Genomic DNA, 19,935 nt, shown 5'->3' with positions numbered 1-19,935 from the left:
TGAAATAAAGGACAGGATGAACAGATAGGACTATATCGAACTAAAAAGCTTTTGCACAGCTAAAGACAATATGAACAAAATAAGAAGACAAACCACATAATGGGAAAACATATTCACCAATATGTCTGATAAAGGGTTAATAACCAAAATTTATAAAGAACTTGTAAAATTCAACACCAGGAAGGTAAAAAATGCAATCAAAAATGGGCAAAAAAAAATGAATAGACACTTCTCCAAAGAAGACATACAAATGGCCAATAGGCACATGAAAAAATGTTTAACATCACTAATCATTAGAGAAATGCAAATTAAAACCACATTGAGATATCACCTCACACCAGTCAAAATGGCGCTCATCAACAAAACAACACAGAATGAGTGCTGGTGAGGATGTGGAGAAAACAGAATCCTCCTGCACTGCTGGTGGGAATGCAGACTGGTGCAGCTGCTGTGGAAAACATTCATTTATCTCACAGGAAAGCATTCATTTGTTGTTTAATTCAAAAATTAAAAATGAAACTGACTTTTGACCTAGTCATCCCACTTTTAAGAATATATCCTAAGAATACAGTATATCACTGATTCAAAAGAAGAAATGCACCCCCATGTTTATTGCAGCATTGTTTACAATAGCAAAGATCTGGAAACACCAAAAGTGTCCGTTAGTGGACGAGTGGATTAAAAAGTTGTGGTACATGTATACCATGGGGCCATGAAAAAGAGGGAAATCTTACCTTTTGCAACAACATAGATGGACCTAGAAACTATTATGTTAAGTGAAATAAGCCAGGCAGAGAAAGAAAAATATCATGTGATCTCATTTTTTTGAGGAATCCAATGAACAATGTGAACTGAGGAACAGAATAGAGACAGAGGCAGGATCAAAGGAACCAGAGGGAAAGCAGACAGAGAGAAAGCGGATGAGAGGATGGGATCAGAGAAGGGAAAGAGATTGGTGAAATTATATATACATAACACATTGTTATAGAGAGCAGGACAGCAAATCCTGGAGGGAAGGGGGAAGGCGTCGGAGGGAGCGAGGAAGGAGGATGTCAAGGAGAACACGGGTAGGGGAGAGATATATTCAAAGGGACACTTGAATCTATGTAAACACAAAAAATTAAAAGCAATAAAATAAAAGACTGTACATCTAATTATGCTCTAAAAACCTGTAATCTGACTTTGTTCTTCCCTATTTCCTTCCTTCCTCCTCTCTTTTAATCACCAGTTATGAGCAGCTTTTTAAAGATAGATTTCTTTATTTCAGTGAGAAACCATGCTCATTTGAGTATAATCATTAAAATTAACTGATTAAAGTTACAGCACCAATATCAGATAATTTTATGAAGTATCTGCAAAACCTTTTGTGAAAGATGACATGACTTATTTAAGATATTCTACTTACACTGTTTAGAATTCAGCATGAAATTCTAAGCAATTTGAAAGCAATGGTTGTGATTTTTATGGATTAATCATACAGTTGGTTAGATATAAATCACTTCCAATTTTTAAATACCTGCTCAATTATCATTATGTCCAAATTTTCAACTTAAAATATCTAATATTTATCCAGTGCAAAAGTAAAAGCATGACAGACATAGATTATATTAATATACCCAATATGCTAATCAAAGCTCACCCTTTTGGAAACGTGGTCAGCTCACATTTAGGATATAAAACTCTTGAAAATCAAATGGAGTGGGCACACCGAAATTGATCAAGAAGTCAAAAATAGATGAAATGAGAACAGAAATTTGGGAGTTCCAGTATCTCTCTCCCTTTCAGACATTTGCATTTCGTACCTTTCTCTGCAGAGCAGTGCTTTAGTGCTTGCTCTGAAATTTCAGACTCTGCTATCTGATATTTCTAGCTTTGGGTAGTTAAAAATCTTCCTGCTTTTCTTTTTTCTTTCTTTCTTTCCTTCTTTCTTCTTTCTTTCTTCTTTCTTTCTTTCTTTCTTTCTTTCTTTCTTTCTTTCTTTCTTTCTTTCTTTCTTTCTTTCTCTCTCTCTCTTTTTCTTTCTTTCTCTCTTTTTCTTTCTTTCTCTTTTTCTTTCTCTCTTTCTTTCTTTCTTGTTTAAGAGAGAGGCAGGGAGACATGAACATCAATCTGTTCCTGTACATGCCCTGACCCAAGATCAAACTGGGAACCTCTGCAGTGATGATGCTCCAAGTAAGATTTTCATAATTGAGCTATCCAGTCAGAACTTAATTTTTTTATTTATTGATCGATCTTTAGAGAGACAAAGAGAGAAGGGAGAGAGAAGGGAGGAGAAAGTGAAGTATTCATTTGTCTTTCATTCAGTTGTGCATTCATTAGTTGCTTCCTATGTGTGCCCTGACCAGGAATCGAACTCACAACCTTGTCATTTTGGGACACACTCTGACTGAGCTTACCAGCCAGGGCCTTGATTTTGTTTCTTAATGGCTGCTCTGTTTTCTCCAGATGTTTTATTCATTGTTGATATTACAGTCTTGTGACCTGCCTCTAGCTCTTTAGTATTATTTTGGTTTAATAACAAATGTCCTGTCTTAAAATTAAGGATATGTTGGATCTGATTAGCTTTGATATTGCAATTCAGAACCACTTTATGATCAAAACTGATAACATAGGCAAAAGTAGTATGAACTTTAGAGATAATTATTCATTTATTCTTTAATTTAACAAATACTTATTAAGCATCCATTTTACCAAACACTGTATAAGCCAGGCTTGCATTATTGAAAGGCTTGATATAAGATAATACATACAAAACACAGATTTACCTGAGTTTTAATTTTAATTCTGATTTCAAGTATATTTGATTCTGAAGAAGTTACTTAACTTCTAAGTTCAGCTTCTTCAGTAGCACAGTTAGAAAAATAATGACCAAGTATAAATGCATTTTACAGCCCTAGCCGGTGGCTCAACAGTAGAACATTGGCCACATGTGGAAGTTCCAGGTTTAATTTGCGGTCAGGACACACAGGAGAAGCGCCCTTCTGCTTCTAGACCCCTCCCATCACCTTTTCTCTCTGCCTATCTCCCCCCTTCCACAGCTATGGCTCATTAGAGCAAAGTGGCCCCAGGAGCTGAGGATGGCCTCAAGTTTTGCCTCAAGTGCTAAAACAGGGTGGTTGCTGAGCAATGGAGCAATGGCCCCAAATGGGTAGAACATTGCTCAATAAGGGTCTTTCTTGCCAGGTGGATCCCAGTCAGGGTGCATGTGGGAGTCAGTCTCTCTGCCTACCTATTACTCACTTAATTAAAAATAATAATAATAATAATAATAACTAAAGAAAAGAATGTATTTTACTGAACTGAGATATAGAGTTTAGTATGTAGAAGATATTTAACATGAACTTATTTCACTCTTCATCTTTTCCACACTTTTTATTTCATGTGATGCTCTGGTTCCTTTTTGCTGCGTATATTTTTGTTTTGTTTTTTTAGGGGGGTGATGATAGGAAATAGAAGCCATTTTATATACATGAGATTAAGTTAAATCATGTTGCTAGAAGAATAAGTGCTTGCTAAAAGGATTCTGACTTAGGGAGTAGATATACCTGGTAAGCCACACTTTCAAACTAAATAAACTAATAAACTTTATGATAATTTAAAAAATTGAGCCCAGCAGAAAAAGAGAGGTGCTGCTAAGAGCAGAGCATAGCTTCACTGAAGAAATGTTTTCTGAGTCCCAGCAACAAGCAAGCACATTGAAGGTGAAAAAGTAGAAGAGCCATCATCTTGCCATCAAAGTCTTCATAATCTCTCATAGCTTTACTAGAAGCTAGCAATGAATTAAATACATAGAAATCTCTTTAGGAAAAAAAGTATTTTTTAAATATAAAGACATCGTTAAATAAAATATAAGTAAGATTTTCATAGATTTTTTTGTGAAATCCTGCATTTAGAACTATTTAGCATTTTTGTCTGAATAAAGATCTGGTTTAGTATTGACAAAAGAAAAACGATAAATGTAAAAAATTAGATCTATGTAGATACATTCCAGGACAATTCTTATGTTACATTTGGAACAAAAAATTTGGAAAAAAATAAACATACTAACAGCTCTAAAATAGCAAATCATACTAAGCTTTTACTAAAAGAGTAGTGAAATGCCAAGTCAATGCAAATAAACTGTAGAAAATCTCAAAAGGTTATGCATAGCTTGGCAGAAAATGGCACATGAGGTTCAAATGAGCAAGCTTGAGGTAATGTACTCTGGGGAAAGTATTCAAAATTATCTGGATAGGAAGCTGGGCTTGGCTCTCATGACTTATGCAATTGGTTCACACAGGTGATCTCATTTTACTGTCTTTATTCCAAATGACTTGTTGAGACTGCACAGAATAGATCATTTTCTGAGGCCATCAACCCAATGTGCTGCAAAGGCCAAAACAGGCTAGGCATAATCAAGAGGAGAATTAGAAACAAAACGAAAAATATTATCTTACTCACATAACTCTTTTCATGGAGAATTTTAAATGGTATTCTGTGTTTAGTTTTAGTTGCCTTGCTTCCAAAGCTAAAGCAAACCTCAGTGAAGTCTTTAACATAATCCATGATCAGATGTGTCAATAGGGATAGAGTAAGGGTAATATTGGGTTAGGCAAGTGAGCCTTCCTCATAGAAATAGAATAAAATGATTGTATTTCTAATAGTCAAGACAAAGGTTGAAACAGTTCTGCAAAAACCCTGTCAAATCATTGTGTTTTAATATGTTCTATCAGTGACTGTCCATTGTGACCCTCTTCCCACACTCTTGCTAGAGGGAGTGGGACAAAATGCCCATATTTTATTTAGTAAGTCCCATACTAATTCTCCCTAACCACCACTCTTGATCACAAGTCTCCAACTTGGGACAGGTATCAGAATTAATCAAATTATTTCTCTTTAGACTTTGAAGCAGGGTGTCTATAATTGTTAGTGACTAGTGGTAGAAAAGGGGAAGCAGATCCTGATAAGACTGTTATAACAAAAAACATTTCAGCTTTCATCTCAATAGTTCTACAACCGAGTTCAACTGTTTTCTAGTTTGCTTTGTTTTGTTTTGTATGTCCTTGTGAATTTGTGTATCTAATCATTTCATAATATCTTGGGTTACCACCATTTGTGGGATCTGTGAGCTAGGAATTAAATAAACCTGACTAAAACAGAGGAAAGGTATAAAAATGTTAACATATTTATTATTAAAATTGTGGTAAGAAAAATAAAACAAAATAAAAAAATACAACTTTGCCCATTGAATAATACAGTATTGACTAATACAAAATTCCTACTTTACCCTAAGAAGTGTAGTATTACATGGTAATTAAGATTATGGGCTTAGGTTAAAGATTACCTTAGTTAAAATTCTATTCCTAATATTTTTTAGCTATGAACAAATTACCTAACCTTGCTGTGACTCACTTCGTTACCTCATTTGCAAGATGAGAAAAAAATTTTAGATGGATGATTTGATTATTAAACAAATAAATAAATGAGAAGTCCTTAGTAGAGTACCTGGCATTATAAAATAGTCTAAACATTCAATAAAGTATTAATTATTACTAAAATCTAGATTCAAAAATAAGGTAGAGAATAGGGAAAAAGAGAAATAGTAGAAAGAAGGGCAGAGAGAAAGAGACGCAGTACTTTTTCTGCTCAATTTGAAATAAATCACAGACACATTGCTTCACTTTTGTATGTATCTCCTATGAAATGGTACATTCCCTGTATACCCTGTTATGGGCTGAAATATGCCCTCTAAAATATATATGTGTAAATTCTAATGCCCAGTACCTCAGAAGGTGACTGTATTTGGAAATAGGGTCTTAAAAGACATAGTTAAGTAGAAAGAATTGTTTTTAGGGTGGCCTTAATCCAAACTGAGTGTTACCCTTACAAGAAAAGAAAATTTGGACATTACGCCGAGTAGCATAGAAAGGACCCAATAATAAGCCATCCCCTTTCATTTGATTAATCTCTTTGTGCAGAGACACCCTCAGCAGCCAGTCAATGTAAGCTCCTTTAATAACAGCAGTGTGGTATCCAAAGGATCAATCATTAAAAGATTGCTCATTGTCTGGAACAGTCTGTTGCTGCCAATGATACATAACAGATGTGTAAATGAGAAGAGACACATTGGTCACTATTAAAACGGTCTAGAGAAATTAGTGTTTGCATAATTTAGGCACCCACTTATGTACTACTGATGTTAAATGTAGGCATTGGGTGACAGAAATGCAGTCTTCAACATGAATTTCAGAGAACTAGAATTTAAAACAGAGTCTAAATAACCAGATGATTTCCTCCAGACTTTCAGTTCTTATAAATAAAGTAGAATGAAGTCTATTCATTAAAAAAATCATTTAACACTTATTTGGTATCACACATTATGCTGCTAAGCAGGATATACAGAGAACTGGACGATGTTCACTATTTCTGATTTGTCATTCTGACGCTCCCTTTCTACCCATTCGTCATTCAGTCTAACTAGACACCAAGGAGTGAACCAATTGTCCATTCTACAAAGTCTTTCTACACAGAAGAAAAATCTCTCCGTTACAGTTAGAATTCCTAAAATGGATGTATCCCATACATATAATGCTAAATTTTGATATTTTATGTAATAATTAGACTATTTTTATCCATACGAGGTATATTCACATGACTGATGGTCATTCAATCACCAGAGATATTTATAGTATATACTAAGAATGGCAGTGTACAGTGAATGAGACCTAGACAGTTGAAAAGACATAGTTTCTGCCACCAGGGAGCTCAGAGAGTAGTAGAAAATCATCCATGTAAACTAACAATTAGCACTCAGGATGAGCATGGCTCTAAATGGGAGGAGATGCCTCCATTTGCCAGGGGAATTAAGGAAGACTGCAAGTGTGAAGCATTTTCTTATCATATGCTTAGTCTACATAAAGAGGAATTTGGCTTTGGGTGGACTGTTAGAATTTTATTAGGTATGTGCAAAGAGAAATATTTATATAATCCAGTAGGAAGTACTGAAAGGTCTCTTCTTATTTGAACAAATAATTTTTAACCCTTTCAAGTCCTATAGAGTAAAATAAAATTTAAGGTAAATATTATAGATTGTTCTCAAGCCACCTTTTTAAAAATGTCTACTTGAAGATGAGAGCTGGAGACCTGGGGATTACTAGACACTCACCTGAAATGTAGGTGCAAAACACCTTTTATGGCCTCTAGTGGCCATGGCAGCTTTTTATTATGTGGGCTAAGAGGGATTAATATTTCCTTCAGAGGGACATAAACTGTAAGATGACTAATGTCATTTAGCGTTTGTCAGTTGCCAGCATTTATTAAGTATCGACTCTTTGGAAGGCACTATGATAGGTACTACTCGGGTTCCAAGGTAATTCTACCCTTGTTTCAGGTACTGTCAGAAAGAGTAAACAGCATGAGGAGGCCCTATTGGGAAAATAAACTCCTTGGTCCTTTAAAATCAATGACAAAATGGCTTGGGATATCACGCTTTGCCTTTGTAAGTTATGCTAGAACACAACATCCAAGGACCATCGTCAGCTTTATGCATCGTCCCCTGAGACAACATAAAAAGAACGTTTCCAGACCTTGAAAATATAAAAAAGTCAGACATGTTATATCTTTATCATTCTTAGAGATCATTTTTATAACTTTTATGTATAGTCTCAGAGAAAATGGAGTAACATAAAAGACTTCTAATTCTTTAAGTGATTACCTGGCAATATTCTATCAACATCTGAATATCCTTAGAATATTATGCAGCCATGTATGGTCTGCGACCTATTACAGTTTGAATGGAAGGCTAATGACAGCAACAGTATTCATAGCAACACTTCAGGTACAGTGGGCTATTATTTCTGGAGGCTAAATGCTTAGTATTGTTTTCTGTGACTTGAATCCGACTTGATTCCCTCTGAATGTCTTTCTCTGTGATTCTCCTGCATTTCACTACAAAATTTTATTCCTTTTCTACCTGGCTAAAATTAGTATTATTGTGAGAAACAGTTCTAAAGATTTCAATCCCAATATTTAAAAAATATATTCTTTTGTAATCTAGTTCACTATCTGAAAATAATTAAACACTTAACAAAGAAAACCCAATATGCTATTTTGCATAGTGTTTGAAAAAAAAAAAGTAACACAAAGCTGTCCATGTAAATCATTCTTAATTCAGAAAATAGAAGTACGGGATTATATTTGACAGTCCTCCAAGTATTATAACAGTCCCATACTCTGAGTTTTATAGATTTAACATCTTTTTAAAATATCCTAGTATGTATATCTTATTTTGGGTTTCCCCAGAATTAAACCCTGTCACAGTATTTAAGTATAAGTTAGGAGTTAAGTGAAATGCATGTAGGAAAGTAGAGAAGTAAAACAAGGAAAGTAACACAGCCTTTGAAGTATGTGCTATAGAGTCAGCTTCCAGCGTGGGTGACTGGAGTTGATCCCCATGGAGAAACTTTGGGAACTGACATAAAAACAGACCTCATAATTCTCTCAGCAAAAAAGGCAAGGAAGCTGGGTTTTAATATAATACCTGCCATCCATCATGGTGGAAGAAAGCTGTTAGGGTTAATTCTCTGCCATATCTGGCCTACCAGGGAATAGCAGAAGAGTCACCAAAGAAGTGCAGGTACTGGCAGTTGTAAATTGGGCCATTGTTCATTGAAGCAATAACAGCAAAGGGACCTGCAAAGGACCCCTACAGTGTCTGCAATAATATAACAGTAAAAAGAGGTTAAATTCTCATAATCAAATTAAAATCTCATATCCTAAGGAACAATTCAGGGCAAGGATACAAATTAAGTGCCAACTCAAATCAACTGCTGATGCCCTTCATAGTGTCTGAGTTCCATGTTAAAAAGACTCCTGAGGCCCTGGTCAGTTGGCTTAGTGGTAGAGCATCTGCTTGGCCTGTGGATGTCCTGGGTTTAATTCCCAGTCAGGCCAAACAGGAGAAGTACCCATCTGCTTCTCCACCCTTCCCCCTCTAGCTTCTCTCTCTTTTCCCCTCCTCTCCTGCATCCATGGCTTAATTGGAGCAACTTGACCCTGGGTGCTGAGGATGGCCCCATGGCTTCTGCCTCAGGCACTAAGATAAGCCTGGTTGCTGGGCAACAGATCAACACCCCAGATGGGCAGAGCATTGCCCTCTAGTGGTCTTACCAGGTGGATCTCAGTTGGGATGCATGCAGGAATCTGTCTCTGCCTCCCCTCAGCTCACTAAAATTTAAAACAAAAAAAAAGAAGGCTCCCAAGCCTAAATACCAGGTCAGCAGGACATACTTAATTAGAAATTTTGGCCATGAACCTAGCAGGAGTTAGTGGCAATTTATTTGCTATAAATGTTCTATTCCTTATTTAGAAAATCTCACAAATGCTTATGTGTGATTAGGTTATCAAGAACAAGTATCCATTAGCTTAGCATTGATAGGAAAATAGTAAAAATGAAAGCAAGAAGATTGCTACATCTAGCCAAAACAGCTATAAATACTGGCTAATTTTGTGAACAAACTCAAAAATTCTTACACTTTCTTGTGTTGAGAAACTTAATCTATAAACAAATTAAAGTTTTCCTGAAGGTATGATGATGATTTCAATCACAGTGTTACACATAGTTATGCTAAGTAGTTAAAATTTTAATATTTTAAAATCATAACTGGCATAATTTGCTGATTTATCAGATGTAAGGTGTGAGAGAACAAGAGGAATTCAAAGATTTTGACTCAAACATAATGACAAATAGATTTACTATATTTGATCGGGAGTTCAAATGTAGTCTAAATAAAATAGCTATACCTGTAAAATATCCAAGAGGAAATATCCAGGCTTCACGATTTTTGAGATGAAACAGTATACAAATGAAGTGATATAATTAGAGCTATACAGGTAGACCAGAGATAAGACCTGACAGATGAATTGTTCACCTGTGTTTATAACAACTAAATAAGTAATGAAAACCATTAAGCCCTTTAATCAGACCTTTTTGGGTTAAAGGGTATATTCCCTTAATTTATAGATTGTTAGATTATACATCATACACATGCCCCTGTTGTTTTAGTCTATGTTTTGAATGACATTCATTATATTAGGACCACTGTCTTAGCTCGTAGAGCAGCTAAGAACTGAAGCAACAACCTTAAATTGGAAAGGATAGAGACACACTCTATGGATAAAGGTAAGCTAAGCTTCAAATAAATCAGTGAAGTTGTAGACAATTGGAAAATAGCTATAGTAAAGAATCACTGACAACCACTATAAGGAAAGGAGGCTGACTTTTTAAGGAAAAGCTTTTGAGCAGATTGTGGGGTGCTATCTATAAGAGCTGAAATATGTTAGGATATCATCCTAAAAGAAAGGGTATGACTGTTCACTACCAATGCATGTGGTATTAACTAAAGCAAAGTTTATAACTAAGATACTGTTATATTTGAAAATGATAGATAAAATAAATAACATAAAAAAGTTCTCCTAGGATAAAAAATGTTATTTTATTTTTTTCTAATGAGAGCTTGAGGAGTTCTGCCTGAGGTGTACCTTTATTAGGGTTTTTTTATTTCTACATTATTCTTTTCTGATTGTATGGCCAGTAGTCGTGGACATCACAGCCATGATGTGCAGGTTCCCGTTAGATTTGGACAGATGGTAAAGGAACTGCGGAGCCAAAAACTGGTGGGCAATTCCTTTATTCTAGCTTCACACCTGGCAGGCAAATAAAAAAACACAAGGCTCCTAAAGCCACTCATTCAGTGCTCACAAAGCTACTGACACATCCAGGTTTTCCTAGAATCAAAGGCTCCTACCAGCTCAGTCACTCCTGGTTCCCCATCTGCCAACCTTCTACCTTCTTATCTCTGCACAAACTGGCTTCTCCTTCAGCACCCTGTCATCTTGGCTTTCTTCTTTCTCTTTCTTAGAACTCTTTGGGGTGAAAACCCTTCTTCCAGCACACATTAGTATAACAATGGCCCTTCCCAAGCAGCAAGGTAATTAGCAGTTTCGACTGAGCAGCACCATTTACATGGGCAGCAGCCATTTTTAACAATAAAAGTAAGCAAACACAGAAAATACAGATTTTACAAACTCATTTGCCCAACACTGATCTTAATCAAGTTAAGTTCTATTTCAATTCTTTACTTACCCAAACCAAATTGTTTTCATTAAACCCTAATTGCATTATGATGTAATTAAGAAGTATTATTGACAGACTTTCAAATAGCAACAACAGCATCTGTTCTCAGTATGAATGTGATTTGCAGGTAGGTGCCAGCCAGCTGCCCTTTGACTAGTGTTTCAGTAGGTGGTGCTGGCCAGGCAGGTCTCCCCTTGCTGGTTTCCTCCCCAAGCTCATGCTCTTCTTCCACAGGTCATAAAACAATCTGAAAGTTCATGAGCACAATCTTTCCAGACTGAAGAGGACCATTTGGTCTAAGAGAGATATGAAGCAATTCTACTCTGCTATAGTCCTCCAACAACTCCACTTCTGTCTTCTCATTTCTTCATGGCTTACTTAAAGGTGTCAGTAATAGCTAGAAATATTTACTGAGTATCTCCTATTCTACTGAAAACCAAAGGTTTAATTTAAACTTGGACCTTGAAGAATAAACATATCTTCCCTATTATAATTGCCCATATCAAATACATTCAATCAAATTAAGTTTAGATCATAGTTATTAATCTTCTTAGGAGGATAAAGGCATTTCAACCAGAAAAGTATTTCTAGAGAGACTACCCAAACAAAACAGAGTGTGCTACTTTTCTATTTCCAAAAACCCTCTTTTATTGAAAGTAAGCCCTCAGGAGTAATATTAGCTGTAAAACCAAGCAACACTTTAAATGTAGAAAATTTAGACTTGTTTCAGATAACATACCCTGAGGTCAATACGTCAATGTTGATGTCCATTACAAGTTAAGTGATTCTGGTTTAAACTTTGTCTGTAAAATAAGGCTTGTAGAAAGAAATGCATTTCTGAAGGTCTCTAGATAGCTAGTAGTCAATGTTAGGTCATCTGAACTGAGAAATTAAAGTTGGCCCTTCACTGAGAACAGTCCAGCAGAAGATCTCCTTAAATATATATTCCTGAGGGGGCAAACCATTTCTCATTAGTCAATTCTTGATGACAGGTACTTTGGTACATTATTAAAACTCAGAATTTCCTAGCATTGTCACTGATACACAGGGGGTTCTCAATCAGTATTTATAAAATAGTAAAAGCCGTCAGTTCTTTATATAATTCATATATTTTTAAACTTCTAATCTTATATGATTATTTCAAAGATAATCTTTCAATAGAAAATGGAGGATCTGTTTATAGTGATTTATTAGTAATCAGGATAATGTGTGCTTTCATAAAATTTTTAAAACAAACAAAAACTCAATGCATTGACAAAGTGATCATTTTGAAATGCAGGAATTTTGTAAGTTTCTCTAGCACTTGTTATTTTCTTTACCAATTTCAAAATCTCTATTAAGCAAATATCTGTCACAAAAGAAAGAAGAGAAGGCGGAGACAGAGGAAGAACAGCAAAGAAGATGAAGAAAAAAGGAGGGAAAAGAATCCATTAATTTAAGTGAATTGGCAGCTAGCATGTAGTTCATTTTAAAAATGTTATGCAGCAATGTTAATTCATCTTGCCCACCTTCTATAAACTTAAATTTAAAATGGTAAAAATAATTTTTCTTTTATAATAAAATTTCAAAATTATAAAAGAATTAATTGTCCTGTTACATGACAGCCTAAATTGCCAAATGTTTTTTTTCCTGAGAAATAGTGAAGACAAAACGGATATTGTAAATGTTTTCTAATTATAAATATGTTGATTCATATAAAAATTTTATTGAAACTTTCAAACTTTTTTAATTTATAATATGAAAATGATAAAATCTAGTTCATAAAAGATGTGATTGTTAAGTAAGTCAACAAGTTAAGTGAGCCTAGAACTATGTTTGTGAAGTAACAGATTCTCAATGAATGGTAATTGCCTTCTGCCAAGCAAATATTTTAAGTTGAAAATTCATGGGGAATAATGTTGATACTTATTTTATGGCCTTGTGTAGATAAATACAGATTTTTTGAGCCTTCCTTTCTCCATCCTTGAAATGGTAATAATAAAAATATGCTTCACACTTCATATGGTTCCTGTGAAGATCACTTAAGATAAACATGAAAGCCTTTTGAAATTTATAAACCCATATTAAAATGTAGCAGGAGATCAGAAACTAAAATGTATCTCTACTGCTCAGATTTCTAATTCATACAATTTGATATTTCTAAAACTGATTTAAAAAGTTTTGGTAAAACAGAAAAATAGCTTTTTGCACTGGGTTTGCCACCAGAACTCAGTTGTTATGAAAATCACCTCTAAATCAAAGCAAAATGCAAAGGGAAAAGGTTCAGATCAACATTGTTGTCATTGGACATGTAGATTCCGACAAGCCTACTACTACTGCTATCTGATCTATAAACATGATGGAATCAACAACAACAGAAAAACCACCAAAAACTTTGAATAGGAGGCTGTTGAGATTGGGAAGGGCCCCCTTAAGCACTCCTGGGTTTTGGATAAACTGAAAGCTGAATGGGAGTTTGGTTTCACCATTGATATTTCCCCGTGGAAACTTGAGATCAGCAAACATTATGTGACCATCATTGATGTCTCAGGATACAGATTATTTATCAAAAACATGATTACAGGTGCATCTGAGGCTAACTGTGCTGTCCAGACTGTCACTGCTTGCGTTGGTGAATTTGAAGAAGGGCGCTGTGACCACGCCCTTCTGGCTTACACACAGGGTGTGAAACAACTGATTGATTTTTTGTTTGTTTGTTTGTTTTTGTTTGTTTTGTTTTTGCATTTTTCTGAAGTTGGAAACGAGGAGGCAGTCAGACAGACTCCCGCATGCGCCCGACCAGGATCCACCCGGTATGTCCACCAGGGGGCTATGCTCTGCCCATCTGGGGCGTTGCTCTGCCGCAATCAGAGCCATTGTAGCGCCTGAGGCAGAGGCCACAGAGCCATCCTCAGTGCCCCGGCAAACTTTTGCTCCAAAGGAGCTTTGGCTGCAGGAGGGGAAGAGAGAGACTGAGAGGAAGGAGAGGGGAAGGGGTGGAGAAGCAGGTGGGCGCTTCTCCTGTGTGCCCTGGCTGGGAATAGAACCCGGGATTCCTGCACACCAGGCCGACGCTCTGCCACTGAGCTAACCGGCCAGGGCCAACAACTGATTGTTGATGTTAACAAAATGGATTCCACTAGCAGCCCTACAGCGAGAAGAGAGATGAGAAAATTGTTAAAGAAGTCAGCACCTACATTAAGAAAATTGACTACAACCCTGATACAGTAGCAAGTGTGCCAATTCTTAGTTGGAATGGTGACAACATGCTGGAGTGAAGTGCTAACATGCCTTCACTGAAGGGATGAAAAGTCACCCATAAAGATGGCAGTGCCAGTGGAAACACAATGCTTGAAGCTCTGTATTACAAACTGCCACCAAGTCCTCCCTGACAAGTCCCTGTGTCTGCCCCTCCAGGGTGTCTACATAATTGGTCGTATTGGTACAGTCCCTGTGGGAATGAATGGAGACCATGTTATTGAATTTGGAATGATGGTCACCTTTGCTCTAGTCAATGTTACAACTGAAGTAAAATCTGCTGAAATGTACCATGAAGCTTTGAATGAAGCCTTCTCTGGGGATCATCTGGGCTGAAATGTCAAGATCATGTCTGTCATATATGTTCATCGTGGCAATGTGGCTGGTGACAGCAAAAATGACCCACCAATGAAAGCAGCTAGCTTCACAGATAACCCTGAACCATCCAGGCCAAATCAGAGCCGGATAGGCACCTGTGCTGGACTGTCACAGTGCTTGCAAATTTGCTGAGCTGAAGAAGATTGATCATCATTCTGGAAAAAAGCTGGAAAATGGACTCAAATTTTTGAAATCTGATAATGCTGCCATTGAGGAAATGGTTCTTGACAAGCCCATGTGTGCTGAGAGCTTCTCTGACTCTCCTCCTGTAGGCTGTTTGACTGTTCGTGATATAAGACAGTTGCTGTGAGTGTCATCAAAGCAGTGGACAAGAAGGTAGTGGGAGCTGGCAAAGTCACCTAGTCTACCCAGAAAGCTCAGACAGCTAAATGAATATTATCCCCAATACCTGCCAGTCCAGTCTTAATCAATGGTAGAAGAACTGTTTCATAACTGTCTCAACTGGTCATTTAAGTTTAATAGTAAAAGCTGGTTAGTGATCACAATGAATCATAAAACTTTAGGAAGAAAAACAGAATGTTTTCCGTGTGTGTGTGTGTGTGTGACAGTTTTTAAGTTATTAGTTTTTAAAAATCAGTTCTTTTTAATGGAAACAACTTGACCAAAAATCTGTCACAGAACTTTGATACCTATTTTAAAAAAGGACAAAAAAATAAAATAGCCATAGGAATTCAAACAAAGAAATGTGACTTACCATTATTTGAATATCTCTGAAATATTCAATTATAATCTGCATTTATCCTTGTAAATACTAGTGCTTCTTTGAAATCAGCTAATGTGAATGTCTATTTATATAATTATTGTGCAATATCAAGTGGTACTATTTTATTTTTATTTCATACATTATCAACAATAACATTTAGTAACAGAAACATTAAATATAGCCTAAAGTCCTTAAGAACAATTGTTCACCTATAACTGATGCTCTGACTCTCAATTGTTTTTCTTCAAGCTATTAACTCCAACTCTTTATCTAACATGCAAACCTCAGATGCAAACATTCCATAGTAACTAAGGAGAAAAAATTTCAACATGTTGATATAAAATTCTCCACATTTAACAAGGCTAGTAGTTAATATTTTCAACAGCTATTAAAAACTTATTTAGCCGCTCAGTTCTTAAGTGTTCAAAGACTGTTTTAAAAATTAAAAATCATTTGAGGCCAGGTACAAACATTAAGTTCAAAGGACACTGAACTTTTTCAAGTGCTGTATTTAGGTAAGTCCTTTGACAATAAAATATTTAAGTGGATTTTAGAATAGTAATATTTTTGCCATTGTGGAATATTGAAAGTGTCTCACCCATATTCGGCTCTCAGTAAATTTTGTAATTTATTCTTTAACTGAAAATGCTCTTAATATATTCTTGTTTTCTTTATAGGAGCAGCTCTTCAAAATGCAGGTAAAGCATGAGTAGATAAAGCAATTTACACCAGCACATTAATTTTTTTCTAGTTAAATCTTCTGTAATCTTTTGTTTAGAAATAATAAATGAGATTTTAATTGCACTGGAGAAATCTGTTTAATGCAGATACAGACAGAAGAGGACAGGGCTTCCTTTAATAATTCAACTCCAAGTACACTTAGAGACTGGACTTTCCTTTTGTCTCTTATAAAGCAATGCAGAGAAAGTGTGTAGCTGTGTGCTAGACGCCTGCTCATGAGTGCATGCACACATATAGGAATTCGGACATGTATGTATGTATACATGTGATGTCACAGATACATGTGCACTCACATAACTCTTCTGCTAGGGAAGAGATTACCTTGGCTGCTGCTACTAAGACTCCAATAACAAATAAAAACTGAGATTTTTACAGCCAAGTAAACCCTGAAGACTATTCCACATGGACAGTTGCAGAGTAAACAATCTGGTATATTGGTAATGCCATTAAAAGTCTATCATAAGTTCAGATTTTCTAAAAATGTAGACATACTAGAGAGGTAGAAAACGGAAAAAACTGAAAAGTGGCTAAATGAAGTGGTTCATAGGACCAAAATACAAGAAAAAGCACAAAACTGGTGGTAGTATTTATACACCAACAACCAAATTACCAGTCTTTCGTGAATATTTCTATAGGACAAATGCTGGTTTAGTGAGTGGTTGTACATCTATGTGGGCATTTGATCTCCTAATAAATGAGTATGGGTAAACTCCATTTTACAAGCAAGTTGAGCTTTTACAAGACCTGTTTACTTGCCTGAGATCACATTACTAGTAAATCAAGAAGCAGGATTTTATACTGATGTTTATCTAAACTTTAAATTTGAGCTCGGAACCTCTTCCAAATATACCACATTTTTAAAAACTGTTATCTGAGATAATCATACTAGATGCTAGGAAATGTATATTAGACATTGAAGGAGTATCTATAATATTTCTCATTGTGAAGATATAATACTTAAGTGATGAATTTAGAACTGGAAGTTTTTAAGTGCTATATTCAGCAAAACAGTGAAATGTAAAGTGTACCAGTGACTCAGATTGGGTGGAGGGTGAGTTTCACCTATATTTTCTGAAGCCTTCAATAACTTAACACTTTTTTGAAACTGGAATCTTGAATGGATTAACTAATTGTCACAATCTCAACCTGAAATGGGTAACATTATTATTCTCTATCACCAATATGATATACTGATTGCAACCTATATTGCTCTGTCTGAATAATAATTATTTTTCTTTTATTTCCTGGCTTGAGGCATCTGCTTTGTAAACAAGACACATGACAACTTACCTTAGATTTTATATCTCTTAATACTGAACTTCTCAAAAGGAAACCAAATGCCAAAATATAAAGCCAGATATTGCCAGAATCTAAAAATTCACAAGGACAGTGGGAAGGAACCTTGTAGGAACAATGGTGCTGAGTTAAGAGTACACATTGCGGTGGCCAGCACAGTTCTAGCAAAGTTAGTGCTCAGTCACCTCAGGTAACAGGATAGTGAATGGAGCTTTTCCTTGAATCTGAAATTAGAAGCAGAATAAAAAAACAAATTCTAAAGAGAGCAAAAACCTTTCTTATAGACATCTAGTGAGAATTGAGCCTCATGAAAGCAAACATGTTACTGCTTTTCTCTGAAGGGGCCCTCACTGACTTAGAGGACCCCAGCCAAGTGCAAAACTCAACTTTGCGGAGACCATCACCTTGCTAAGACACCTAGCAGAAGACGCATCCAGATCATCACCGAGCAGGGCTGGGGAAGACACTGTGTCATCAATAGATGACTAGTTATAAAATAGCCCTGTTTTCTTTGTCCCTTTACTGCTCACCCCACAACCAGGAAAAAAAAAGACTTGGAGGAAAGATTCCAGAACAAAATCATTCATTACCTCTTTTACAAAGTACTAATGTTGGAGAGAAGATGAATTCACAGACTACACAAATCTTTTTTTTCCTCTCTCTCTAAAGCCATATGCCTGGAGTAAGTTGAGAGAAGGAAAAAAGAAGAGGTTTAAATATGACATGAAAGAGTAGTTCTGAATAAGGCTAGACTTTTAACAATGCAAGGTAACTGGAAAAAGCACAAGATCTTCCTAAGATATTAATAAGAGAATGGAAAGGTGCATTTGACAGAGCATAGTTGAATTAAGTGTCAAGAAAAAAAAAACAAAATGAATTTATATTTATATCTCACTGGGGTGAGAGTGCTCAGAAATTATATATTTAAGTGAATGAATAAAATATAAATGCACAAATTCATGAATAAGTGAATGGCACCATGGAGAGAAGCATACTTTTCTTACATTAATCATTTTTAGGACTTTATTTTAGAAGCTCCTAAGAAGCAAAAGTATGCTACTTATTATTGTTCTGGGAGACCAATGTATTCACAAATTCTCTTCTATTCTCTAACATACACTATATTTATTTAATTTATCCAAAATTCACCAAAGGCTTGGGATCCCCAAAGTGTGATCCTGTCATCAATGATGTATGAAAATAATTCTTTGCTTTAGCATCTCTACAGTAAAGAGAATAATGCTTTCACATGGTCATTGTAATAGAGCATATAACAACAGTTTAAGAAGGCTAAAAGATTCTCTAGTTATGATTTAAATGCATTTCACTGAATTATATGAGATGGCATACACAATAGCTATAACCAAGGATAAATTAAAAATCACAGCCTGACCAGGCAGTGGCACAGTGGATAGAGCATCAGACTGAAATGCGGAGGACCCAAGTTTAAAAGCCTGAGGTCACCAGCTTGAGCGCAGACTCATCCAGTTTGAGCAAAGCTCACCAGCTGAGCCCAAGGTTGCTGGCTTGAGCAAGGGGTCACTTGGTCTCCGGTAGCCCACCAATCAAGGCACATATGAGAAAGCAATCAATGAATGACTAAGGTGCCACAACAAAGAATTGATGCTTCTCATCTCTCTCCCTTCCTATCTATCTCTATCTGTCCCTCTCTCTGTCTCTCTGTCTTTGTCACAAATAATAATAATAATAATAATAATCACAAATCAATGTAATTTATTTAATGTTCTTGCAATCCAAAGTAATTCAAGTTCTTTGAAAATCAGTCAAGGAGTGAAGTTGCAATCTAACAAAATAATGTTGTTTACAATAAATACTAAAGTAAAGATAATATATATAATTAGAGTGTTGTCAATGAGAGAGAAAGACTTTTTGATGCTTATGTCACTTCTTGGCTGCTTACTCACATTGTGGGTTCATCACATTGGCTTTCTCACTTGTGGCAGCAACTAAATTCAATCTGGCTTCACTTACAGGTCAATTTACTAAATTAGAATAGAAGAGTTCTCATGGAATCTGGGCCATCACACACACATGTATTCTCTCAAAGAGTTCAACAACCGATTAAAATAACAAGGTAAAATTTTTCCTTAAATGTGCATTTCTTCACCAATAACTATGTTCTCTTTGTTAATAGCCAATATTTGTAAGGCAGTAAGTTTGTTCAATTCTTTACAATACAGTTATGAAAGAAAGAGAATTGAAGTGAAGCTTTTCTTTAGGAGGAAACTCTTTAATTTTGTAATTAATACTTACAACTAGAAATAGTCTATAGTATTATATAATGTGTTGTAAAACAAAATTTCTAAACTGCACAAAATTGCTATTGGTTTCTCTTTTCAGTTGTAGCAAATTTTTTTCAAACGGGTTTAGACAAACAATTTTATACTAACTACATTCAGCATTAACACAGAGGCTGTCAATTCTA

General features: G+C 35.7%; 1 protein-coding gene and 1 pseudogene across 1 annotated transcript in view; one reads left to right on the top strand and one right to left on the bottom strand.

The window, feature by feature from the left end:
• The window catches only part of LRP1B (LDL receptor related protein 1B), a 2,131,860-nt gene that overhangs the window by 1,005,921 nt on the left and 1,106,004 nt on the right, over positions 1-19,935 (bottom strand). The window lies entirely within an intron of this gene.
• On the top strand, positions 13,359-15,121 carry LOC136306812 (elongation factor 1-alpha 1-like; annotated as a pseudogene).

The sequence above is a fragment of the Saccopteryx bilineata genome, chromosome 5 (assembly GCF_036850765.1).
Source record: "Saccopteryx bilineata isolate mSacBil1 chromosome 5, mSacBil1_pri_phased_curated, whole genome shotgun sequence".
NCBI lineage: Eukaryota > Metazoa > Chordata > Mammalia > Chiroptera > Emballonuridae > Saccopteryx > Saccopteryx bilineata.
This window is presented reverse-complemented; position numbering and strand designations above follow the sequence as displayed.